General features: G+C 41.7%; 1 long non-coding RNA gene across 1 annotated transcript; it reads left to right on the top strand.

Moving 5' to 3' along the window:
* Positions 1–946: 946 nt before the first annotated feature.
* LOC117796917 lies at positions 947–27,930 on the top strand. Its single transcript, XR_004621620.1, has 3 exons — positions 947–1,033; positions 27,567–27,679; positions 27,825–27,930. It is a non-coding gene; the product is annotated as an uncharacterized LOC117796917 (long non-coding RNA).

A 27,930-nucleotide genomic window follows, 5' to 3' on the forward strand; every position in this document is an offset into this window, starting at 1 on the left:
TCTGTATTAGTATTATTTTTTTAAAAAGACTTTATTGGGGCGCCTGGGTGGCACAGCGGTGAAGCGCCTGCCTTCGGCTCAGGGTGTGATCCCAGCGTTATGGGATCGAGCCCCACATCAGGCTCCTCCGCTATGAGCCTGCTTCTTCCTCTCCCACTCCCCCTGCTTGTGTTCCCTCTCTCCCTGGCTATCTCTATCTCTGTCAAATAAATAAAATAAAAATCTTTAAAAAGACTTTATTTATTTATTTTAGGGGGGAGGGGCAGAGGGAGAAAATCTTAAGCAACCCCACGCAGAGCGTGGAGCCCTCTGCAGGGGCTTGATCCCAGGATCCCGAGACCACCAACCCCGCTGAAACCAAGAGTCCCCTGCTTAACCCACGGAACCATCCAGGTGCCTCACTCATTATCTCTTTAAATGTTGTCTCTTGATTCTCTCTAATGATTCCTTCTTTGACTACTTTATATATTTTTATTTTTTAAAGATTTTATTTATTTATTTGACAGAGAGAGAGACAGCCAGCGAGAGAGGGAACACAAGCAGGGGGAGTGGGAGAGGAAGAAGCAGGCTCCCAGCAGAGGAGCCTGATGTGGGGCTCAATCAGGACTCTGGGATCAGGCCCTGAGCTGAAGGCAGACGCTTTACGGCTGAGCCACCCAGGCGCCCCTCGAGTACTTTAAACTAATGTCTCTGCTTAGTAGCCGTTGGACTATCTAAGCCCTAGGAATTGGTCTGGAAACCTTAGCAAGGGCCGCCTTAGTGGGTATGAATCCTCAGGGGGAGATTTCTTCTTTCCCTTTCCTGTAGCATGGCAGGCTGGGAGAAGCAAGTTTACATGAGGTCCTCTTCCTGTGGGGCAACTTTGTTCTGTTATACCCTCTCAGGGCCCTGTGGGGCCTCAGCTTTAAGCAAGGATCTTCTGGCACATTCTTCCCACTGGCAGACCCTGGGTTCTACTTCCCGTTTCTCCCGCAAGACACTCCCTGCAGACTGTGGCAACTCAACGGCTCTAGGAAGGCACAGCAAACACCAGGTAAGGTCAGGATTGGCATTTCGCTTCCCCTCAGAGTTGTTGGCAAGTTGGACGACACACGCATGGAGATTCTGGGAGAATTTGGTTAGGTGAAACGAGCAAAGCAATGGGAGTCATTTCAAGGCCATAGTCATCAGTAAATTAAACTGAGGAGAGCCTTTTCCGATCAAATGCTGAACTTCTGGGGACATAGGATTGGCAGGTGTACCTCACAGTTACTTGACCCTCTCTATTGATGAGAAAACCATAAACTTTTAGCAATGACCATTCGTTCAGATGTACTAGTCCGGACACAACGTACCATCATCCATACCACAAAATGGGCTCCAAAATATCAGGTGAATTTGAAACTTTTATTCCTATTTGAGGTAAGCTGTTTAAACATATGGAAACCTTTCTGTATCAAGTTGAGTTTTTGGGGGACCAGATGTCATCTCAGAACGTTTTTCGTTCTAATTGTTAGAATCGTGTTTATATTGGCTAAAACTGCATGTCATTTGTAGCAGAAATATGTGTCAGAAATTGTAAGTACAGTCTTATCATCATCAATACTGAATAGTTTATGTAAATATTTCAGGATGTGAATTAAATATCACCTGCCACTTGACTCTATTTCTTACGCTAGTTTGTGCCAACTACATTTTGACCATATCTGAAAAAATTTTGCCGTAATCTGTTCTTTTGGGATATTAAACATATACTTTGGCAGTTAATGAAAAGAAATATGTCTCATGAAGATTTAAGTATTTGCACCCTTATGTCATTTTAATATGTGACTCAATGGAGATGCATATGCCAAAGAACTGTTAGCAAATCTATGCTTTTTACATTAGAAGAATAAAACAAATGATGAAAAAGTGAGTACATTGCTGTGCTGCTCTTTATACTTCCTAAATCATGAAACTGTGGTGGATTTTCAGTATATTTTTCATGGAACAAGCCAATGATTATGAAATCATTATTTTTATAACGATTATTAATTGGCCACATGTGCACTTTGGCAGTAACATCTTATTAAGACTTCGTATATTTAAAATTAAATAATCCTTACTGTCATTTATTATTTCATCCTGTGGGGTGTCAACTCTAAAATTATGTTCAATAAAAGTGGAAAACAAGGGGCGCCTGGGGTGGCTTAGTCGGTTGAGTGCCCAACTCTTGGTTTCGGCTTGGGTCATGATCTCAGGGCTCTGTGCTGGGCATGGAGCCTGCTTAAGATTCTCCCTCTCCCCCTCTTCTCTGTCTCTAAAAAAATAAAAAACAAAAAAAAAGAAAAAAGTGCAATTTATTTAAAAAAAGTGAGACCCAAGTATATGAAAAGATACACAAAGCCCACTGAACAAAGCAGAGCCTTAAAACACGAACAAATCTCTTAACTGTCTCATTTATTATCAGAGGGCCATTTAGGCATTGAGCAATCTGACTGAATAAGTAATTTGAGTCCTGCACATTATTTTAGATTTCAGTGTAATTTCTTCCATGTAAGCCATGTGTTTTCAAAATTTATTTTGAAATAAATATATTCTACCCACTGGAATCTTAGCTCCAAGAGGACGGGGACTTTTTCTCTGAAACATTAATTCCTAGTTTGGGACACAATAGTTACCAAAATTTTTTTCAACAGACAAGTTAGTGGTTCGGAACTAATAGTGGAAGATATTCTGGAAAACAAAGAAGAAATCAAATGTAGTCTGAATTTCAGTCAATATTTCCTCAGAACTATTTATTTAATATATTTTTGTGGTTCCAGGGTTAGGTGCATACAAATTTAAAGCAAGTATATTTTCCTGGTGTATTGTTCCCTTTATCGTTAAATAATGACCCTATTAATCTGTAATGACAATTTTTTTTTTTTTGGTCTTAAAGTCTCTTTCTCTAATATTGTTCTACTGGCTTCTTCCTGCCCTCCCCCACCCCCATCCTTCCCCTTTATCTTCTTCCTCTTTCCCTACCCCTCCTTCTTTCCCCCTGCCCTTCTTCCCCACACCCCTTCTTAGTATTTGCCTGGTACATCCTCTTTCATCCTTGTCATTAGTTTACTTTTGACCTTTTTGAACCATTATAGATTCACTTCATAGAAAACAGCATATATATAAAAAAGAAAAGAGCATATAGCTGGACTTTTTGCATCTCTTCATTGAAATCCTATCTGAGAATCTGCTCTTAAACAGGCACATTTGTTGCATTTATAGCCACTTTGATTGTGAGTTTGTTGGGCTTATTTTTATCATCTTATTTCGTGTTTCTATTTATCATGCTTTTTTTTCTTTCGTTTTCTTCTTTCCTGACTTCTCTTGGAAAGACTGAGTTTTCTTTATTCCCACCCCCATTCCAACCACTGATTTGGAAGTTTTATATTTTATTTCTGCTTTTTTTTTTAGTCAGCAATCTTAAAATTTTAACATCGATACATGACTTAATATTTCATAGTAATTAATAGCTCTGTCCTAGATACATATTAGCTCTTTCCTCCCATTCCAAATTCCACTGGTTATTTTAATATTCTTATTTTTTTTAAGGTTTTTAAAATTTATTTGGGATAGAGAACGAGTGGGGGGGCAGATGGGGACGGGGAGAGAGAAACAGACTCCCCGCTGAGAAGGGAGCCCCATGCGGGGCTCAATCCCAGCACCCAGAGGTCAAGACCTGAGCTGAAGGCAGACGCTTAACCGACTGAGCCACCAGGTGCCCCTTAATATTCTTAGAATAGTGTTTTTATTTATTAGTCAAGATTTACTGAGATTTATAAGTAATTGCCCATCACTTCTCCTTACATCTTATATCTTCCTTCTCGATTCACTTTTCTTCTTCCTGAAGCACATACATCTTTTAGATTTACTTTGAATCCTAATAAGTTTTTTTTTGGGGGGGGGAAATAGCCAGATAGAATATAGCTCATATGGTTCACCCTAATAGTCATTTCAGGGAGGAATTGTGGGTGATAATTTTTTAAATCAGTCTATCTAAAAAGTTTTCATTTTGCCATTGCTGTTGTATAATTTAGCTGCACATATGCTTTACACAAATGATCATTTTCCCTCAATTTTTTTTTTAAGAATTTGATTTATTCATTTGAGAGAGAGAGAGCACAAGCAGGGGGTAGGGGTGGAGGGGCTGAGGGAGAAGCAGACTCCCCAATGAACTGGGAACCCGATGCAGGGCTCGAACCCAGGACCTTGAGATCATGACCCAAGCTGAAGTCAGATGCTTAACAGACTGAACCACCGAGGTGTCCCTCATTTTCCCTTATTCTTAAGGATATCTCACTGCCTTCTGGAATCATTTGATGAGATGATGAGAAATCTACTGTCATCTAACTGGCATTTATTTATGGATAATTTGTCTTTAGTTTCTCATTCCTTTGTTGTTGAGGGTTTTCTGTAACATATCCGAATGTGGATATTTTTATATGTTTTTAACTTCAATGACTTTGTCCTTTTTAGAGGTTCTTGCTGTCTTCTTTTCAAATTGGCCTGTTCTTTTTCATTGTCTCTTGACTTTACCTTATGGTTTTTGTTCCTTTGTTATTTCTTTATTAATTTTAAATAACCTTGCTTGTAGTCTCTTTCACACTGTATATAATCCCCATTTTGGGAGTGCTAATTTTCCTATTGATTGCATTTTCCGAATCTCTCTCATAGTGTCTTGATTTCTCATTGGGTTTAAAATGATTTTCAGCTATGGTGGCTCCCTGACCCTCACCTCTGACCCTATGAGAGTTTCTTAAGCCCCTGTTTTTATTTATTTTTATTTTATTTAAAATAAAAGAGAGAGAGAGCACAATCAGGCAGAGGGGCAGAGGGAGAGGGAGAAACAGACTCCCAGCTGAGCAGTGAGCTCAATGCAGGGCTGGATCCCAGGACCCCAGGATCATGACCTGAGCCAAAGGCGGACACTTCACCCACTAAGCCCCAAGCCCCTGTTTTTAATAAAGCATCCCCCAGAGAGTGGTTTCACATTTTCTAGGACGCTCAGAGTCTTTCAGAACCATTTTTATATCAACTGCATGGTTCAAGGTGCCTGAATGGTGTGGGGGTTACACAGGTAAACCTTACACTTAGGTGTAACGGGTACCTGGAGTTTTGATTTCTCACAAGTGATTTATTTTCAACCCAAGGCCCTGGAGAGGGGGCAAGCCTTCTCACTGCTTTCATAGTCACGTGGGAGGAGTTATTTTAGTGTCTCATAGAGGAGTAGTACCTCGAGGTTCCATGCGTCACCGGGGGATAGCCAACCACACATCCCCCACCCCGCCCCCACCCCACCTCACAGACATTCTCTCTCCTGTCCTCAGAGAAGCATTAGATGGGGCACCCGGCTGGCTCATCAGTTGAGCGTGTGGCTCTTGATCTTGGGGTTGTAAGTTTGAGCCCCATGTTGGGTGTAGAGATTACTCAAAAATAAAAAAAACCCAAAACTTAAAACAAACAAAAAAAGAGTTATTTGAACTTAGCCCTGAACCTCTAGGGTCTGTGATTGATGTTTGAACTGCTCTTGGGTGACCTCTCTGCTCTGGCTTTGACTTCTCTGTTTATCTGGCACTGGGGATTTTCTCTTTCTTTCTAGTGTGGCTATGTGTTAATTTTGTTGTTGCTGGCTTTGCTACATTTTCTCCTAAATGCTTCTAATGAGAAGGCAATTCCTCAAGGACAACATAGAAATTCATGTTCTTGAAAGCGCTATTTGCCTTGGAGATTTTTTTTTTTTAAACATTCATTTGGTTCTGGCCCTTTTCTTGGTTTATCTTTATGTTTCTTTGTTGTCCTTCAAGTCTTTGTCCTTTTGATTGCTTCCAGTTGAAGCTCTGACATCCTGAGTTTATGTTTCTAAATAAGCTGTATTATCTTAAAAATTTAATATGATGTTAATATATTATATATGATATCATATGCATGTATTTCCATTAAACATGTATTCTTACAGTTATGAGAACCCAATTCGTTGAAAATTAGCCTTTTCAAGTTGGAGGACATTCCCTAAGAAAATAGGCACAAACTTCGAAATAATTTTTCTTCCCTCATCCTTACTAGGAATGTTGAAATTAACGTTTCTGAGGATATCAGCACCCAAAGGCTAATGTAGAATTTTCAAGCACACATTCTACAGCGATCAACCATTTTCTGTTCCTTTTTCCTTCTTATTCTTTTCTTCCGTACATGTATCAAACACCACTAGGTAACCAAACACTCACCTTGTGGGATCATTAGGTCTTAAAGATGTTATTTTCTTGGATGAATACTTGTTATTTATTAATATAGTGTTTTTCAATGAATGGACATTGCTAATTTTTAAAAGAAATGATAAATTGTGGTCAGGAAATCCAATTGCTTGAACTAAGGAGATATTATTTATTGAGTCATTCGTAGATTGACAATCTCTTTTCTATTTTTATAGCCTCTTTTTTTAAATTAGTCAAAAAGCCAGGTAAAGAGAATAACTTACAGCACAGCAGAGTATGTACCGTATACACACACACACACAGAGCTGTGCTGTGCCATCAACGTCATTTTCTTTCACTTTTTGTTTTTTCTGGCAACAGTGGAACATGCCCTGACAACCCACCTTCCATTATAAATATTTTAAAAACTAGGCAGGAGAGAGCCATCCCTTAACCACAGTCATATAATGTAATGAAGGGTACACACAGCTGCAGCAACACTGTGTAATTACTTAATTTGTTTTTGACAGCTCCCATTTGCAGAGGAGAGGAAAGTATGAACCACACATGGGCAAGGATTTCATATATGCCCAAATTTGTTTGTCAGTTGTGAATAATCACACATTTTCTTGGGGAATGGCACAGAGTGCAGGGCAGGAATCAAAGCCAACATGACCCCCTTCCCAGTGTAGAAACAGCTCCACACATTTGCTGTCCGTGGAAAGTTGAAGCAAGAACTCAAGTCAGTGTCTCGTTCCTAGGTTAGCAACTACCTTCCAGCGTTTGGTGTTAGGGTGGTAGAATGAGTTAGGAATGTCGACCTTAAGAAAAGGGGGGCGCCTGGGTGGCTCAGTCGTTAGGCGTCTGACTTCGGCTCAGGGCTTGATCCTGGCATTGTGGGATCAAGCCCCACATTGAGCTCCTCCACTGGGAGCCTGCTTCTTCCTCTCCCACTCCCCCTGCTTGTGTTCCCTCTCTCGCTGGCTGTCTCTCTCTCTATCAAATAAATAAATAAAATCTTTAAAATATATATATATATTTCTTGATTGTGGTGGTGTTTACACAAGTATGTTTATCAAAACTACTGAACTGCACACCTTAAAAGAATGAATTTTACTATATGTAGATTATATATTAATGGACTGCCAAAAATTTAAGTCAAAAGAAGGAATGAATTTAAAGCAATTATCGAACAATTAGAGAGATGGTATGTAGGTATGGTAAAAGATGGTAAGCAAATGATCAGAAGTTGGACACATTGAATTTAAAGATTTTATTAACTTAATTTAATTTATTTAAGAGAGACAGAGAGCCCTCTAGTGTGAGCTAATGGGGGGAGGGGTAGAGGGAGAGGATCTCAAGCAGATTCCGTGCTGAGCGTGAAGCCCAATGCAGGGCTTGATCTCACAACCCTGAGATCATGACCTGAGCCGAAATCAAGAATTGGATGCTTAACTGACTCAGCCGCCAGGTGCCCCAAGGGACATATTGAATTTAACGATAATCTCAGAATTGGAGCATTATTTAGTATTGCATTAGTGCATTACTTAGAATATTTTTGCCTCCTTTTGTTGTTATAGTTTATCTGTGTGTTGAACACCATTTCAGGTTCCCAAGGCCTCATCTGTCTCTTACTCCAGGCACCGGTTCAGTACAACTCAATAGCGTTTCACCTCTGGCTGGGAAACCACTGGGCTCCCACTGACACAGACCCCAGACATGGTGGACAGACACATCCGTGGGGCAAACCTGTGTCCAGTTCAGGGTGGAGCCCGGAGATAATTGCTTTTCCCTTGCTTCCTAATGGATGGTCTTGAGTCACATTCCATAAAATTCCCAGGACGGTCCTGCGGATCCAGCAGCCAGTTCCCTGTAATCGGTGGCCAAGTCCTCAAGGCCTCTGTTCTGGCTCCTCCTTCCTGTCTGATTTTGCTCCCCCTTTCCCTCACTCCTGTTGCCTGGAGCTGTACTCCCAAATAAGGTTTGTTTTTTTTTTAATTGTGGTAAAATTCATATAACATAAAATTTACCATCGTGAGCATTTTTCTATTGCGATGTAATTGACATATAACAGTCTATCAGTTTCAGGTATACAACATAATGATTTGACATGTGTATATTGTGAAATGATCAGCGCATGTCTCATTCATATCCATTACTGCACATGGCCACCATTTTCTTTAAGATGCACTGTTTTAGTAACTTTCAAATATGTAAAACAGTATTATTGGCTGCAGTCACCATGCTGTACATTGTATCTCCAGGACGTACTTATTTTATAACTGGAAGTTTGTATCTTTTCTCTGTATCTATGAGGTTTGTTTTTTTTTTTTTTTTTTAGATTCTACATATAAGTGAGATCCCATTATTTGTCTTTTTCTGTCTGACTTATTTCAGCATAATGCCTTCGATGTCCATCCATGTTGTCACAAATGACTGGATATCCTTTTTTATGGCTGAATATATCCCATTGTGTGTGTGTACACCACATTTTAAACCATTTTTAAGTGTAGAGTTCCGTGGTATTAGGTACATGCATATTAGGCAACCATCTCTAGAATGCTTCATTTTGTACGTCTGGAACCCTATACCCATTAAACAATAACTCTCCATTCCCACCCCCCTCCCCAATAAAATTTTTGCTCTTTGACCTTTGTCTAGGTTACTGCTTTCTGGGTAACTCACACAAAAAGTCCATTCCACACCCAGCCTACCTTTGTCCTTTGTTAAAATGAAGAATTTGCAAAACATAGTGTTGCTGTGCTACGATGTGAGTTCTAATTTTTATTTGTTTGCTTTTCTTCTTTCTTGGGCTTGGTTTCTTCTCTTTAAAAAAAAAAATAGGCCATCCAGCTCTTAGATTCTATATCTTTCTTTGCTCAAACATTAGTTAAGTTCTTACTATGGGACAGGGGAGTGGGCTGCTAGAGGTTGGTGCACTGTGGCCCTTGGGCCGCATATGGTGCCACATCTTCCTTTGTTTGACCTTTTTATTTGACTTCACGGCATTTTGAAAAGATTTTGTAATTGACAGACATTACACTTGGCCTGGAGACAAGTAGCTCGGACAGTTGTGTTTGCTACTTGGCGCCATTTGCCATTTGAGTTTGTGGTCCCTGCCTACCTTGATGGCTGTGGAGTGATGCGGATCCTAGGGAGGGTAAGGGTCCAATGTTAGGGGGAAGTGCAGCCAAGGTTAATGGTTGAGCCCTGTGCTTCTCAATCACGGCTTTTGTTTTCCCAGGTGCACAGGGTAGAGTTCTCCCAGGTGCACAGGGTAGGGTTCTCCCAGGGGCTTTTGCCTATGCTGTGTCCTCTGAGCAGTGATCTTATATTAGCTTTACACCGAAAAGAACAAAGCTATTGTATGAGGCAACATACAAATTTTCATTGATTTTTAAGATACATGATATTTACAAATGCTGTCCCAGCACCTGTTTCTTCAATATCTTTAAGGGTATGAATCTACTCTATCATTAGTTTCCTTGGAAAAGTCTGAAAAGCCCGGTGTTAAGGCACTCCTTGGCCTCTTTGGCCTTCCCCTCCTTTAGTCAGTGAGCTTGAACTTGGCAATTTTTGTTTCCTCCCTCTGACTTTGAGTGCACTTGATCTTGGTTTGCTGACCTGGATCTTACCTTTTGTGTTCTTGACCTTGCTTTCTCTTTTCTGATTCTCTCTTGCTTCAGGTGCTTATCTTTAGGTTTTGAACTCTGGTCTGGTGTCTGGGTTCTGTTTGAAATGTCAGCCAGATGCACCGGGATCCCCTCTTCCTGACATTTGGGTAAAATGAAGCAAAGGCTAAAAACTGTACAGGATTTTTTTTTTTTAAAGATTTTTATTTATTTATTTGACAGAGAGAGACAGCCAGCGAGAGAGGGAACACAAGCAGGGGGAGAGGGAGAGGAAGAAGCCTGGTGTGGGGCTCGATCCCAGAACGCTGGGATCACGCCCTGAGCCGAAGGCAGACGCTTAACGACTGTGCCACCCAGGCGCCCCATAAAAACTGTATAGGACTTTGAGCTCCTTGGACATAGTTTCCACCTTCTTGCCTATCAGGTATTTATTTTTGTGCTTCCTCTTTCTCTCCATGTTTTAGATTATCTCCCTGTCACTGTTTTAAATGAATCATGGGACACTACATCAAAAACTAAGGATGTACTGTATGGTGACTAACATAACATAATAAAAAATTATTAAAAAAATAAATAAAATAAAATTATTTTAAGAATAAAAAAGATAAATGGCTGTTTTCTAGGCAACCTTTACATTTGAAAACGTCCTCTCCTGTTTGCAAACGAGCTTTTCTTGCAATCGAGTTGCTGCCTCTATGCTAACTGACTCTCCTTTAACAATAAGATTTCTTGTTTTCCCCAGATTTTTCAAAACCTGAGAATTAACTTTCCAGGAATGCCAAACCACTGCATTTCATCTTGACTCATTTGTCACATGGGCAGGCTTCCCACTGCAAAATCAGCATGAGTTTAAACTTTTTTTGTTGTTGTTAAAAGAAAAAGAGGGCAATATGATTCTTTGGCAGATACTCACGTTACTTTCCCAGTAATCTGATAAAATCCCATCCCTCCCTTCCCCAAAAGCAAATCTTGAGCTAAACTTTCAACTTGTTTTTCTGGAAGGGGGCTTAAACAAATGCACTCCGTTTGGGGGAACAGATCTCTCTCCAGGCAAGGCAGGCTGGGCTACATTCCTGCATTTCTTATGCTGCAGAGGGAAAAGTTCACGAATGTAAGGGACTGCTTTTCTAAAGTTATCTGTGAAGGGAAAGGAATAATTACGTCTGTGTGATTCAAACCTGGGCACCATCCAGGTTCCCCCAATTAGCTGTAAGAACAGTGCCTTCCATTGTGTCTTGGAAAATTCCAAGGAAATTTGCTTCTCTGATCAGTGTGAGTAACAGCACGGGCCAACCAGCTTCTTCGTGTCTTGAAGCAAAAGAGGCCTTTATGACGACAGAGACATTAAGAGAAGAGCAATTGCTGTAGCATTTCAATGCCAGGGTTTAGGTAGAAAGGGACTGGTGATGTAACTTTTATATTTTCCCAGAAAAAAACCCCCAGAAACTTCTGCATTACGAGGGGGTGATTGAATATAGATACCTTTCCATGCATGCGCAGATAGTGGGAGTTATACAGTGTGTTTATTTTTTCTTTCTTTCTTTGTGTAATCCTGTTTTTCAGTATAACTTGTATTTCTGAAGTCACACTGAACGAGGAGTAAAATGAAGGTGAAAATAAGTCACAAGGGACGCTCTGCCTCTGTAAACTCTGGAAACTCCAGATTCTCAGAATCTTTCTACATAGCGCGGGGAGTCCACATGGAGGCACCGCACATGTGCTTCTTGGGTGTTACATGGCGCCTGCCATTTCCTGCCTTCCCAGGGGCGGTCCATACAGGTCTGCCATATTGTTTTTCTCGGATGACCCCGAGACCTGGTTCTGAGGCTCTAGGGTCTGTGTTGAGCATATCAATCCTGATGTCCTCACCTGTCAAGATACCACTGTCCGTGGAGTTGCCTGGCGACGGGTGAGGCTTGGCAAAGTTCATGCCAAGACCGCTGATGGCTCTCGTTCATGGCGCTCAGCTCTGCACAGAGGTCATTCTGAGGACGCCATCGCCCAATGGTCCTCCGTCTGCGTTCTCAAAGCCCCATGGAGATATCTGTGGGTGTTTCTTTCCTTTCAGTAAACCCATTTGAATTGAGGATGTGTGGAACGTGTCCCTGACGACTGACAGGGAATCCGAGTGACAGGCACACACCTTCTTCCTGAACAATCTCCCTCTCTTACCTGGCTTGTTATCCTGGAATGGACCTAGCAGCGACTAACCTGCCGCTCCTTTGTCCCTCACGTGCATGGCCTCTGTTCTCAGATGTGCCCACCCATGCCTTAGTCTTCAGTGAACACAACTGAAGGAGCACAACTACATGCATTTGCCTTTATTCCATGTGGGGCGGAAATATGTGAACTAAGAGTTGAGCGTTTTGCAAATCTGTCCGACACGCTGATCAGAATGTGAACTTTGCTTTGCCTGCACGGGCGAGGATAGGCCTTTGTTTTTTTTGTTTTTTGTTTTGTGTGTGTGTGTGTGTGTGTGTGTGTGTGTGTGTGTGTGTAGGGGATAAAAATTCTAGAGCCCACTTCACTACGTCTTCTGTGCAATAACTCTAGTCTAGATCTTTTTCTTGTGCTTCTGATTCTCACCTTCCCAGAATCTCCTCTTGTAACCCCCATTTCCACCAATGGACAAATGAGCTTCTGAACTAGAATCATCCTTACATCCTCCCAACCCCACACAATCAAAAACTCAGTTGTAAAATTAAACACTAAACCTTTGACTGCTCTAATATTAGCAGAGAGGGATAGGAGAGTGAGGGTTGAGAAATGTATTTTTCTTTAGGAAAGATACACTGGAAAATAATATCTAATCATTGAAACATTGAATTAATACTCATTGTCCTAATAGGAGGAAAAGGTTTCCTTTACAAATTTTATGGGATGAGAATCCATCAAAATTCTTCTTCTGTTGTTTACTAATATCTCTAGTAGTCAAAATAATGTAGGCTATAACTTGGCCATATTCAAGACACGAAAAAGGAATGTATTGTCCTAAAAATAAGCACAGCTGGGGAGCACATATTTGGGGGATCTGCTGCAGGTGTGTATGTTGTCCCCTTTAAGGCAAGGTAAGAATATCACTTTGTGTAATTGTTTTAAAAATGGTGGCTCTCCTCTGCATTCAAACTCAGAGTATTTTATGGGATTTAAAAGCAATGGATGACCCATCTGTGAATTCCCCTTAAGAAACCCGTCAAGATAGAAGTTGAATCTATGTGTAGCCGCTGTCGAGATTGGTTGGATGGAAGTCTTCAAGACATCACGGGTGCCCAGGAGTCCTGGGCAGGGGAGATGAGGCCTCCTAACCAGATGGACTCTGATGGACTCTATGTGTTCTGTGACTGGAGGCCAAGGCTGACGTGGTCAGCTCCATCTCGTCTGGATGTTTGGCTTAGTGTGGAATTGAATGGAATTGAGTCACCCTCAATGGGTGAACCCACTGAGGAAAATCTTGCCTCACCAGAACCTGTGAATTAATAGTTTAACTAGTTGAACACGGAATTCAACTAGTTAGACACGTAACCAAAACTACTTCTAAATTTCTGCTGCAAACACCAGTGGTTCTCTGCAAGGATAGTTTTATGGGAGTACAGATGGCTTTGTGGAGTTGCAGAATCTTGGGATTCATGAAGGAGCTACTCTAGAATAAAGTACAAAGGCGCTCGAAAATATTTGGAAGTTCTTTTCTTCTAGCGCTCACATGTAAATGGAGCCTTGAGTCCTGAACCATATAATGTATTATGACTCATGCCATGGTTGAATTAGAGTTATAATTTTCTGAAAGCTAATCATCTTGAGAATGCAGTAAGGAGTTTCCCTTGCGCAGGAATATTAATTTGCTGAAGGGCTTGTGAAGGTGGGTTAAATCTACAACAACACATTAGCACAAAACTTAGTCAAGTCAGCAGGAATGAAGAGGCAAAGGAACTCCACGTATTGGCTTTCCCGCCTAATGACTACGTGATTTTAGACAACTGATTTAAGATGCCTCCCCCACTTAAAAAAAATTTATTTATTTGAGAGAGAGAGTGCGAGAGAGACTGCGAGTGGGGAGGGGGCAGAGGGAGAGGGAAAATCTCAAGCAGACTCCCCGCTGAATGCAGATTCCCAAGGCAGGGCTTGATCTCACGACCCTGAGACCATGACCTGAGCCCAAATCAAGAGTTGGATTTTTTTTTTTTGAAGATTTTGTTTATTTTGACAGAGACAGCCAGCGAGAGAGGGAACACAAGCAGGGGGTGTGGGAGAGGAAGAAGCAGGCTCATAGCAGAGGAGCCCGATGTGGGGCTTGATTCCATAACGCTGGGATCACACCCTGAGCCGAAGGCAGACGCTTAACGACCGCGCCACCCAGGCACCCCAAGAGTTGGATGCTTAACCAACTGAGCCACCCAGGATGCCCTCCCCCATTTTTAAAAAAAAGAATATCTCTCCATTTATTTAGATTTATTTTGATTTTTTTCTACACTCTCTCATAGTTTTCTGGACATAGATTTATACATATTTTGCTAGATTCATTACTAAATATTCCATTTTTGGGTGCGATTGTAAATGGCATTTCAAAAAATTTCCATTCTGGTAGTTCACTGCTGGTATACAGGAAATGCGTTGACTTTTGTGTATTCACATTGTAGTTTGCATTTTGTCGTCTCCACCATCTTCAAGATGTGGGGTGCTGTGTTCCATTTCCATCATATTTGCCCCCCATCGTCCTGCAGATCTGTCTTTTTCTTTTTCTCTTTTTTCTTAATTTTTTTTTATCGTGGTAAAAATACTAAGCATCATACGTACCCTCTTAATAAATTTTTAAGTGCACAGTCCAGTACTGTGAATTACAGGAACAATGTTGTATGGCAGATCTTATTCACCTGGCAACTGGAACTTTATACGGTTTTATTAAACAGCAAAGATCTGGACATTCTAAACTTCAGTTCTTTTTTCAGTATCCATCAAGTTTTCTTGGAACACAACGACACGTGTTAATTCACTTTTATCTCTGGCTGCTTTTGCACTGCAAGGCAGATTTTATTTTCCCCCAGCTTTATTGAGATATAGCGGGCATGTAATGCTGTGTAAGTTTAGGTGTGCAATGTGATGATTTGATACACATATATTTTGTGAAACGATTGCCACAATAAGGTTCGGTAACACCTCTATCACCTCACATAATTATCATTTTCTTTAAATGGTGAGAACATTTAAGATTACTTTCTTAGTAACTTTCAAGTATATAACATGGTATTGGGAACTGGAGTCACTATGCTGTCCGTTAGATCCCTGGAGCTTTTTCATCTTATAACTTTAAGCTTTGATTAACATCTCCCCCACCTCCAAGCCCCTGATTCTACTCTTTGCTTCTGTGAGTTTTACTGTTTTAGATTCCATTTGCAAGTAGGATCTAACAGTATTTGTCTTTCTCTGACTTATTCTACTTTGTACAACACCCTCAAGGCCCATCCATGCTGGACAAGGCAGATTTCCTTCTTTTTAATGACTGAATAATATTCCATTGTGTATATACCACGTCTTTTTTATCCATTCATCTGTGGATGGACACTTAGGCTGTCTCCAAGTCTTGGCTTGTGTGAACAATGCTGCAATGAACATGGGGTGCAGATTTCACTTCAAGATGGTGATTTCATTTCTTTTGGATGAATACCCAGAAGTGGGATTTCTCGATCATATGGTAGTTCAATTTTATTATTATTATTATTATTAAATATTTATTTATTTAAGAGAGAGAGTGAGCATGTACAAGCAGGGGGAGGGACAGAGGGAGAGGGAGACATGTGGATGCCCTGCTAAGCGGGGAGCCTGTCTCAGGCCTTGATCCCAGGACCCCAAGATCATGACCTGAGCCAAAACCAAGAGTTGAATGCTTAACTGACTGAGCCATTCAGGGTCCCTGGTAGTTCAATTATTAATTTTTTGAGGAAACTCCATAATCTTTTCTATAGCGGCTATAGCAGTTTACATTCCTACCAACAGTGTATGAGGTGAGGCTCAGTATTTCTTATCAGTGAAATAGAGTAATACCTATCTGAATTGCTGAGGCTAGGCTTAATGTAATGTGCATGAAATGCTATGATAGGGCTCTATGTTTCTTGTGCATAGAGAAGCTATTATCAATTCTCCTTACCCCCAGGAGTGAGGACAGTAAGAATGGAGTTGGTGGAGTGTTTGGCCCTGGAGCTAGCGCTTACACGTTGTACTCTGAGCGTTGATGTACCATTTTCTCCTGCTAGCCTCTGAATTCCTTAAGGGCAGGAGGGGCCCTGTTGGTCTCGGACACTTACTAGGCTCCTGATGCATGTTCAGATCTCGTCACTTCAGAGCTGCTTAATTTTTTTTCAGAAACAATTTGAAGAAGTCTAGCTACCAGACTTTTTTTTTTTTTCTCTTTTCCCTTTTCTCCCTTCTTTGAGTGAAAAGCAAGGAGAGCATTATCTGTGGACATTTGGCCCGGGAAACTTTGGTAAAGCAACTATCTAGAAATGTATTATAACATTTTTTTAAAAGGTTTTATTTATTTATTTGATAGAGAGAGACACAGCCAGTGAGAGAGGGAACACAAGCAGGGGGAGCGGGAGAGGAAGAAGCAGGCTACCAGCAGAGCAGGGAGCCCGATGCGGGGCTTGATCCCAGGACACTGGGATCACGCCCTGGGCCGCAGGCAGACGCTTAAGAACTGAGCCACTCAGGCGCCCCTGTATTATTAAATGTTAAACTCACTACAAATTAGCATGAGTCTAAGACTGGTGTTTTATAGGAGAATTCTTATGTTATTTCATTCAAGAGTTTTCTTTGAAAATATTTTAACAATTTGCCCTAAGAATAGTTTGGGTTTAGTCCACTTATTGCCCTGGGTGTTTTCCCCTCGAGGCGAATGGTTTTGTTGAGCAAAACTCACTAGTTCCATATCCAATCTACACTATGAGATTGTTGAGTGTGATTTTTTTTTCTTTCTAGTCTAAATTGGAACCTTATGGACATTGAACCTAGAAACATATGCTGATGTGATTTATGGGTAGAAAATCTCTTTTCATATTATTAACAAAATCACTATTGTGTTCCAATCTTTGTTCTCTGGGGATGAATCTTAGAAAATCACTTCCTGCCGTGCAGATACCCCAGAGCTCCAACTGCCTGAACCTTAACAACAGATTCATCAGAAAACGCAATTCAAACATCCAGAAGGTTATGATGACAGGAAAAATGTTTCCCATTTCTCCTGAAAGGGTGGGGAGGGGACAGGAAGGAAAGGAGAGAATTTTAGAATCCAGTTCTTCCATGTCTGAGAAGAGACAGTTCACATTAATTACAAGTGCCTTAAATAAGAAACAGGACAACATCCTCCGTGGATATGAGGACCTGAGTCACGTTAGCCAGCCATAAACATTGGGTACTCCTCTCCAGGCTCCAGGCGCAAAGAGAAGTTTAGACAGGTCTGAAGGAAAATCAGACCAAGCACGTCTTTTAAAATGAAAATTGGAAATAAAACTCATTGTGCTCACACGATTCCTTTGCAGACCTCTCTGCCCTCTCTGTACATTGAGCCTATCACTTTAACAACCCTGGGAAGTTCAAGGTTTTGTGAGTACATGTGTCTCTACTATTCTCCTCCTCCCCCCTCCCTGCTATAGAACATATTTTTCCAATTTAGTTTACAAAGAGATTTAGCTCTTCCCTGTTGTGCTTTATTCACCTATAACATGGGGGATCATAAATTTGTTTCCATCTGCTGGGGAACATTCTCCCACATTGCATTTCCGTGATGTGCTGTCCAGATGTGAAAGGTTAAGTTACTTTTTAAATGTCTTCAGAACAGGGAATCTCCTAATGGAATACACTATGTTATTCATGCAATGACATGTTAGTCAAGGATGTCTTTTGTTAGGATAAACAAGACGCATCTGAGCTTTTCCTCCTCTTTCCGGAGATGTCCATCACAGCAGATGGGATGGAGAAGGGGCTGAGAGTTTGGACGAGGCTTGAGGGGAGTGGTAGATTGATTCAGATCTATGACGTTCCGATTCCTGAACATTCAGTTTTTATGTGCTTGTTACTCCGTAACTCTCAATTCTTGGGAGAGCATGCTGGCTCCAAAGCCATTGGTGTGTTGCTGGGACCAGCGGCGTGTGTGGGTCAAGATAGATGAGAATTTCTTTTGAATGAAACTCACAGTGACTTGATCCAGGCTATGAATTAGATGATGCTGTGTTGTTGTTGTTGTTGTTTTTCCTTTGAAGAACCGACCATGTCTTTACATCAGTTCTACAATAATCCATTTTTGAAAAGGGAAACACTTTGAAGGGAAAGCAGAAGGTCAGGGAATGCTCAGAGTTCCACGTGTTGATTCCACCCATAAGGGAGGGATTGACGGCCCAGCCGATTAAGATCACAATAGGAACCTTCGTGCTCCTTTTGCTTCTCTTTCTCCTCTCCTCATTATTGTTTCCCAAACCTTAAAAAAAGGAAATCTTAGTGGTTCTTGGGTTTGAATCTTCTTCTTAGAATACCTCCGGCAGTGTAGGGAAAAGACATTGTTTAAGAAACTGGACATTCTGCACAAGACACTTCAAGAGCCCTGAGCTATGTGTTGCATTTAACACATTTTAGTGGGAAAAATAATTTGGAACCTGTAGACTTGGGCCCGAAAATATGGGGCATGTACTTCCTGTATGTTTTGTGCCAATGTCTTAACTTTTCTGAACCTCTGGTTAAATAGTAAAACAGGAATAATCATATCTTCCTCACAGGTGCTAGTAAGGACCCAGTGAAATATTATTAGGAAATTGCCAGTATTCAATTGTTCTTGACCTTCATCAACAACTATCTTAAATGAGGGCAAACTCATACAAGCAGGGTTTTGTACGTTGTAAAGTACATGCAACTTTTAGTTACAATACAGTGAAAAGTTACTTTTTCCTCTCATGTGTAAGGGAGAGGTAGAACTTTCTTAGGGAGCAGCTGGAGAGCAATGTGACAGGAAGGTGTGCGCAGACTTTAAAGGGAAAAGATGGGGAAGATAAAAATAAACGAGATGAATTTTTATCTTTTGGGCAACCTTTTGCTACTTTCATGTGGAATGGGGATGAAGTTACTCTGTTTAATCAACCAGTTTAATGAACTGTGTGCATGTGAAATAGTCGTACTATTCCTTGTTAATAGTTTGGAAAGTGAGTTTATTAATATCAAGCCTGGCTTGATATTAAACAAACTGTCATCTTTTTCAAAGGACGAAACAGTTCCTATTCAAGCCTCTCCATCAAAACCCTCCAATTTAATAATATGATTAATAAGGTCACTTGGAATTTGGATGATACTCACACATTGCATAAAGAAAAAGTAACTTGATGTTACAGGTCTTCTGGAATAGTTGATCCATATAATTATTTTAAGGAAATAAAGCAGAGAAACATAACACTAGCATTTGTTTTTTTGAGGTGATTATAGTTCAAGGTGCAGTAAGGCTTAGTAAATAAAAGGCTAACTAGGGTGGGTATCACACTGGATATGTTTTCCTCTTCTCTAGTTGAGATATGTTAATATAGAAAGCATTTTTCTGTTTCCCATCTTTCAGACTGATGTTCTGAACCCTCAGTTAATAGCTTAGGCTTAAATCCTTGAATAAAGACTGCGACAAAGTGGAAGATTTAAAACAGTGCTAATTCTCTACCTTAAGTGAAAGAGATCAATTAGGAAGAGTTAGCATTTTCCAAAGGTGCAGGGAACCTGTCATCATGGGGTTCTGTGTAAAAATCAAATGAGGGTATTTGCATTGAAATCCTCAGACATGAGTTTTTGTCTTGGGTTTGGCAATGAATTTTGCAGTGGGTTAAACCATTTGCCCTTATAGTTTCACGGATAAAGATGTTTCATTAAGTACTTGGGTTTTTTTTTTTTTCCCCTTTCTCTTTTTCCTTGGGTAGAGGGTTTCCATATGTCCAGAATGTGCACATCTGTTGAATATTGAATGTTTTGAGGGGTCTGTAAGATAATTTAGAAACCCTGAAAGGGTTTCTGTCTGCTCTCTACTATTTTAATTCTATACCATGAGAGATATTTAGAAACCCAGGAGAGATTTTTCTTAGGGAAAGACCTGGACTTGCGCAGAAGTGTGCTAAGTAATGAGTCTAACCATGGGGTAAAACAGTGGAAACCAGGAACCAAAGTGGCCCACCAATACAAGTGTGCCAATGGGCTCAGGCGTGTGGACAGCCGCCACGGAGAGGTGACCTGTCTGCACGGACTTTGTTAGAGGCAAGGAGGGAAGAAGTTCTCTGCCCTACCCGCATGATCCTTAGCCCCTCTTTTCTGTTCAGACCTGCCTTAGTACGGATGGTAAATGATATGGCCTCCAAAGATTTAGACAGCCTTATCCTCAGAATATAAGCTGGGAACTCAAATATGCCAGAATTTCCATGTGCCTCCTCGAGAGGGTACTAGGGCTGTAAGAACATTTACCATCCCCCAGTTTTTGTGGTTGTTGCCGACATTCTCCTTCTCTTTGCCCAAAGCATTTTGCAGCTTGATCTTAGAGCTTGTGAACCTGTCTTCAGGGTCAGCAGAGAGGTGGGTGGAAAAGATACGGGGCGGACTGCCAGTGTTGGGGAAGAAGAGCAGTAAAGAATGGAGTTGGTGGTGGTCTTGGGAGGTCCGAGGGGCTGAATTACAGAAAGACCTCCAGGCTCTCCCAACAGTGTTCTACAGAATCCCTTGGTCATGATGATAGCATTTCAGAGTGGGGAGTGGTCTGAGAAGTTAATATAATTTCTCCTTTTGCCTCAAGTAGACGTAGGCTGACATTCGGATGGCCTGTGGAATCTTGTTCTAGTAGTGAGCATACCACGTTTCCTCCTGGGTGTGTTCAGCGGCAGGTTCACAGGGAGTCAAAGCAGCCTTGGCAGTGGACTTTTTGAAGAAATGGGTGCAACAGGTTATTTTTAAATAGCTGAACACACAGTTAGAAATGGGAAGTGCGTTATTGAAGAACAGATAGCAAATAGTAGGTGATATGGTCCTAGGTTATCATCTAATTCTGCCTCAGTGTGGATTAGGGAAGGTGTGTGTAGCCAAGGGAAATGTCTTCTGGATAGTTTCTGGACTCTCTTCTTGATTGGTGCATTCTCCTATGATTCTTCTTTATAAGTGTTCTGGGTCCAGCTTCTGCCAATTTTGAGACCCACTTGGTCTTACCTGAGTCATTTGTGACCCAGTGAAGGTTCATGCCTCGACAGTGTTGGCAGCCTGAACTGCCCCCCCATCACCGTCCCCCCATGCACGATGCCAGTCGGCAGGGGGAGACCCCTGTCCCTGGAGAACTGACTGATGACACCCACAGGAGACTCTGGATTCCTCAGCGGCTGCCTGGAAGAGATGGAACCAGAAGGTGGATTGGGAAGTGGGGGGGGGGAGAGCAAGCAGATGCATCATCCAGGAACCTCTCTGGAAGTTGATCACAAAGACTTAGCAACAAATAGCTTGTTGTGGAGCCCTGACCTGCTTAGAACATTCCCTTCATAGATCACCTTTCTGCCTCCCCACCCCTCCTTTGCAAGGACTTTGCTGGGGCTCCTTCTTTCCTTGGGAGGCTCCCTTAAGCATCTTTCTTTATTGTATTTATTCAGCAAATGTACATATGTATTTAAATATTTTATTTATTTATTTGAGAGAGAGAGAGAGAGAATGCTCACATGAGCAAGGGTAGGAAGGAGAGGGAGAGAGGGAATCTCAAGCCGACCCCATGCCCAGTTCAGAGCCTGATGTGGGGTTTGACCTCACGACGCTGAGACCCTGACCTGAGCTGAAACCAAGAGTCAGACTCTTAACAGACTGAGCCACTCAGGCGCCCCCTACAGATGTATCTTGAACACTTCCTATGTGCCAAGATGATGCTAGTTGCAGTTCCTTGTGGGCTGTACTAAGAAGTTTGGTGAAAGAGTTTTTGTTTTGTTTTTTAATTAAAAAAATAGTCAGGAAGCAATATAATCCAGTAACAAGAATTTAAAAGGAACCCTGTCTGCTGCCCGGAGCAGAGACAGCTGCTGGGCAGGCATGGAAGCGGAAAGAGCCCTGGGGGCTGCCCTGAGGCCATCCACAGGGGCTGGAGCAGGGGTGGTGTGGGTCAGGATGGGGGAGGGTGGATGGATTTATAGTACAATTTAGAGAGAGAAAGGATAGAGTTTGGTAATGGATTAAATAAAGAGGGGAATGAAGAGAGAATTAACAGTGATTCCTAGGTTTGTGACATGTGGAAATGGGCAGTTATACACTAAGAGAAGGAAGATGGGGGGGGTTCATGGGAGGATGACTGGTTTTGTGGGGTAAAGAAGAACCTTTCAAACTTTTCATGGGCTTGAAGGCATGTCATGAATTCACTTCTTAAGAATCCCTTTTTCAGCTAAACCACTCTACTTAACGAGATAAATTTATTCTAATGTGTCCATGTAGGATTGCCGTTGACCATTCTGTAAAGACAGTCATTAAAAAAATCTCTCGCTCTTTAATTTTTGGCTTTCGGCCAATGTTTCTTCCTTACCCATTAAGGAGTTCTGCTCTCATGGTATATCTTTGGCTCATTCCATTTAAACAATGTATTTTGTTTAACTTTTCCTACTTGTGAACTAAAGTTGATCTTTTATCACCACCAGTTGTGTGCCTTCTAGATCCCACGGTTTTATTTTTCAGTACAGAGCCACCGATCATGGTTATAATTACACGTTTTTTTTCCATTTTAAATGGCCGTTTTCCTTTATTCAACAGAAAAAAAGTGCAGAACTGGGGACAAAGATCTTTAGTGTAAGCAAGTTGAGGAAGATCTTTCTGGAGGAACTAAAGGAATAATTCAGAGGGAAAATTGCTCTGGAAAATACCCAATTTCTATTTCTTTAAATATTAGTTGTCAAGGAAAGTTTCATAAATCATTGGTTAATATCTGAAGACAAATATAGAATTAGATCAGAATGTTTTCCCCCAAAATATCCCAGCTGTTCCCAACAGAACCTCAGAGTCTCACTTCCAATCAGGATCTGGATAGAACAATAGTCATTTTAGGACAAACGTTCCCCAATGCCAAGATTTTTGTGGCTGGAAAAGTCAAGAGAGAAATTTAGACCAGCTTTATTGTGCTTGGTCAGTAATTTTCAGGACTTGTTCGGTAATCGCATTGGAAGATAACAGCAGAATTCTGCTTCAGAATATCCTTGCAAATAATCATTTGCAATTTAATCTTAGCATTTCCTCTGGACCCCACTACATTTTCATGAATTTATATTTTTCTGGCTTTCAGTGGATATCGCTTGTCTGAGCCTTGTATGTTTGATAAGTACCCATTTTTAGAATCAAAAAACAAGGGGCGCCTGGGTGATTCAGTTGGTCAAGCATCCAACTCTTGGTTTTTGCCCAGGTCATGATCGCAGAGTTGTGAGATCGAACCCCACATTGAGCCCCGTTTGGAGCCCAGGATTGGGCTTGGCAGTTGGCTCAGAGTTTGCTGGAGATTCTTTCCCTCTGCCCCTCCCTCTCCCTCTGCACCTTCTGCTCAAGCTCTCTCTCTCTCTCTCTCTAAAATAAATAAATAAATCTTAAAAAAAAAGAATCAAAAAACAAATCAGAACTTTACTGAGGCTGAAACTTTGCTGGTGAAGCTTATATTGAATGAAAATAAGCACTTGTTGGAAGTCCAGCCTTCCCTGACCATCCCTTCACCATACCACTTTCTTTCCCATTTTTAGTTGGAAAAACAGAGCGGCAGTAGTTTTCGGTAGATGGATTATTAATGTTTCCTTTTCACATAAGCTTGGTGTTTGGAGCACGGAGCCAAGATCTTTGCTTTTGGGTTTGAAATGTACTCTGTGATCAGCGGTTCATATCTAGACTTTGGGATTCTGAGTTTAAAACGAGGATAGTAATTCCCTTCTGCCCTGGGATGGGGTGGAGGGCTGTTGTGAAACTTCACGAATTTGTAATTTGTAATATGCTTTGGAGAATAAAAAAGCTTCATACAAATAATAAACTTTGCCATGACAACAACTTCTGTGTTTGGAAGGAAACTATTAACACAATTGAAGCTGTGTACGTGTCAAAAGTTAAGTGAAGACTTGGCTTTGTTTCAGTTGATTTAATAAATGTAGATAGCTGAAAGATGTACTTCATTACATAAAGTGGACTTTTTTTTTTTTTTTTTACTTTCCCGGAAGAGATACTCTTGAATAAACCAGTTTCCTGTTCTCATTATTCAGATGAACTGAAAAACTGTTAAATCTTTTATTTAAGTAGATTTTATTTAAGTAGATGCAACTTCTACTAACAAATGGTTTTAGTCGGTTTATTTTTAATTTTTTTAAAAATTACGTAAGCTCTACACCACACATGGGGCTTGAACTCATGACTCTGAGATAGTCACGTGCTATACTGGCTGAGCCAGGCAGGTGGCCCTGTTCTTGTTTTTTAAATAAAGTAGGCACTTTCACCGACAAGGTTAAGCATTGGCCAGGATCAGGGCTGCCAGAAAACACAGCAAAATTTGAATTTTGGATAAGCAAGGCATAATGCAGGTCCCATGTAGCAGTGGAGTGGAGAAATGAATTGTTTTCCTACAATAGAGCAATGAGAATAGACAGCAATGAGAATAAACGAACTGCAACTGTTTGCAGCAACAGGGGTGAATTTCAGACACACGGTATCGAAGGAATGCACTAGTCTCAGGGTACGTACTGTATCATATGGAATTGAAAGAGAGACAAAACTAAACTATGGGATTAAGTCAGTCTGGTAGTTAGTCTTGGAAAGCTGTGACTGGGCTGGGCAGGAGGGGGCCCTGGCGGTGCTGGTTGTGTTCTGTTTCATGACCTGGGTGCTTCGTTTTATGAAAATTCGTCGAGGGGGGTGCCTGGGTGGCTCCGTCGGTTAAGCGTACAACTCTTGATCTCAGCTCAGGTCTTGATCTCACGGTCATGATCTCAAGCCCCTCGTTGGGCTCCACCCTGGGCTTGGAGCCTACTTAAAAAAAATAATAAATTTATAGCTTTTAAAAAGATTCACTGAGGTGTTATGGTCTATGTGATTTTCTTTATGCGTGATATAGTTGAATACAATTTACAAGAAAAGAGAAAAAAAGCATGCTTTAACATACTTTCACAAATTTTTTAACTTTAGAAAGTTTCAAGGGTGAAATTTGAGAAAGTAAAAACTTGACAAATATTCATATAATTGTGCATTTATTATTATAGATGTCTACTTATTCGGTGGAATGAAGATAGCTATTTCAGCTTTAGGTGATGTTTACTATGTTCCTTTATTAGAAGATGACACTATTAGTCACCATTTCTAGATAAGCAATTTTTATAAAAGGTCACAAAGTATTCTATAATGTTCTAAATCACATTGCTGACGTTTCTGGGAAGGAGTCAGGTAGAATGGAGTGATTAAAGTCATAGGTAGGCTTCAGGGGCGCCTGGGTGGCTCAGTCGGTTAAGCGTCTGCCTTCAACTTAGGTCATGATCTTAGGGTTCTGGGATCAAGCCCCTCATTGAGCCCCACATTGGGCTCCCTGCTCAGCAGGGAGTCTGCTTCTCCCTCTCCCTCTGCCCTTCCCCTCCTGCTCATGCTCTTTCTTGCATGCTCTTTCTTTCTCAGATACATCAATAAAATCTTTAAAAAATTAAAATAAAATCATACATAGGCTTCAAAACTAGACCTGGCCATAAATCTCGGCTAAGATGCTCGCTAGCTACCTTGGCGGTCCACCTCACTTCTGTGGGCCTCAGTTTCTTCATCCATAAAATAAGGACAGTAACATCTCAATGCTTTAAGGAGGCTATTGTGTATGATAAAGACAATAACAATGAAACACGGAGTGTAGCGCCTGTTATGGGGAAGTACTCAATACAACAAGCAGTAGCTGAAGAAAACCAGCAAGTCAATAGCTTGTTTAGGTCTGAAATCCGTACGTCTTCCTCTGGGTGGCAGTTTTAGCTAGGTAGCATTCCACCCTGGGTCAAGTAGAGGCTTGACCTATTTTGCAAACAGGGCTGGGAAAAGAGAACCTTAGTTTGCTGGTGCCGAGCTCTAAACATACTCACGCAGTGTGGCGAACCAACGTCTTGCTTTCATTCACGTGCACGGGGCTGGCTGGAGCTAGGACGGAGAGCCTTGCATTTGCTCCTGAATTGCATGAAATAAAAGAATCAGACTGAAGTGGTACCTTAAGGATCAAATGGGCCTATCTTGGGCCGGTCTGTCTCTGGGTGACCTTGTCTGTGCTCTTTCAAGTTTCTCATTTCTGATCATCTCAAGATCTGCGTTTTGGATGAACCCATATTTAGGACTGTGCATATATGTGTATGTCGACGTTACACGGTGCGAGGATAGGATATTCGAAGGTGGGGTGACTCGCATGTACCCAGGTAATGGAACCGCAGTGATGTGTGAAGCAGGAGTGGCAGGTGGCTTTGCGAAGGAGTTCTCATCCCCACCCTGGTGGCCAGGACCCTGGCCACACCCTGAGTTCCCTTTCTCAGAACGGGATCATGAAACTGTTGTTTAAAACTAGTGGTTCTGGGGCGCCTGGGTGGCTCAGTCAGTTAAGCATCTGACTCTTGATTTTGGCTCAGGTCATGATCTCAGGGGTGCGACACTGAGCCCTGCATCAGGTTCCCCATTCAGCGGGGAATCTGCCGGAGATTCCGTCTCTCCCTCTCCCTCTGCCCCCCTGCCCTGCATGCTCTCTCTCTAAAATAAGTAAATAAATCTTAAAAAAAAATAAGAAAGCCAGTGGTTCCTCAGTGATTGTAGAACGAGGACGCCTTTTAAACATCAGGCATTTTAATGGACCCACGTGCTTGTGCCCGTTCTTTGGATCTCTGTTGCTTGAGAAGATGCAAAGTGCACGAAGATACAGTAAATTCAGTGACACCTGTATGAATGTGTATTTTACTAGTATGAGCATTGAAGAAACGAGCATGGCATATTGTCTACTTTGTCTGCAGATGATACCAGGTGCACCTGTGGATGTCGGGTGCCTTGCTTTGCTCCTAGGGGCCCCTCAGGAGTCTCCCTTGTTGGGAGCACAGCCCTAAGCTCGCTCTGGGAGGGAAATCTGGTGGCCAGTTCAATGAGCGAACTCTGTGCCATGCAGGGACCCCTCGGGCTGCATCATCTCAGGCAAACCAAGTCATCATTTGCAAAGTGGGACTAGCAGCTTACTTCCTGGGCTTGTTGTGAGGAGTCAATTAGACAAGCCAGAGGGCCTAGAATGTCAAGCACAAAATGCAAGCTCTGGAAATGTGAGTTCCCTCTAGCGGCCGTCATCGTCTTTTGAAAGTAAATGAGATCATTTTACTTTCCTACTTGAATCTCTTCAAAGACTTCCCGTGGGTGTTGCTAAAGTCAGAGTCGAAGTCATCCTCTCTGGCCTTCCTCACTAAGCCCCGCCCTCGTGGGGCTTCATTCCTCCATGGCCTGAGTGCTGTCCTGCAGGAGAGGGTTCTGAGCCTCGGAGCCCCCCAGCATCCTTGGGGTTTTCCTTTCTCTCGTCGGTCAGCCGGAAAGTCATCTCCTCAAAGACGCTGGGTCTGAAGCTTGCGATCCAGAGCACGGCTGTCCTTCTCTGCTGGTGTTGGTTTCTGTGATAACGTATATCATAATATATGTTATAACATATCATAATTACAATAGTTATAATATATCATAACGAACTAACGACTAACTCGCTTTCCCGTTTGTTTTCTGTCTCCATCAGGACAAGGACTCGACCCGCCATGTTCACTCTCGTCTGCTGTGCTCCCCCAGGGCCTGGCATTGAGTAGGGGATTCAAGTGCATGTGTCGAGTGACTGATGGCGTCTGGCACACAGTAGGTGCTTCCGAAGCGTTAGCTCATTGTGTTATGGAAGAAGCATCCTTCCAAACAATTGGGTGTGGTACGTCTAGATACTTCCAGCTTTTACTGAAAAAATGCGGTCATTAACCCCTTTTCCCCTGGTCCCTCTCTGCTATAGAAATACAGAAATCTGAATGCACCCCGTCCCAGTGTGCCCAACTTCTTTCTGGGAGTCTCTCGTGTAGCTGTCATCGTGACACGTGTGTGTATGCGTTTGCTGAGGA

Source organism: Ailuropoda melanoleuca, chromosome 17 (genome assembly GCF_002007445.2).
Source record: "Ailuropoda melanoleuca isolate Jingjing chromosome 17, ASM200744v2, whole genome shotgun sequence".
Lineage (NCBI taxonomy): Eukaryota > Metazoa > Chordata > Mammalia > Carnivora > Ursidae > Ailuropoda > Ailuropoda melanoleuca.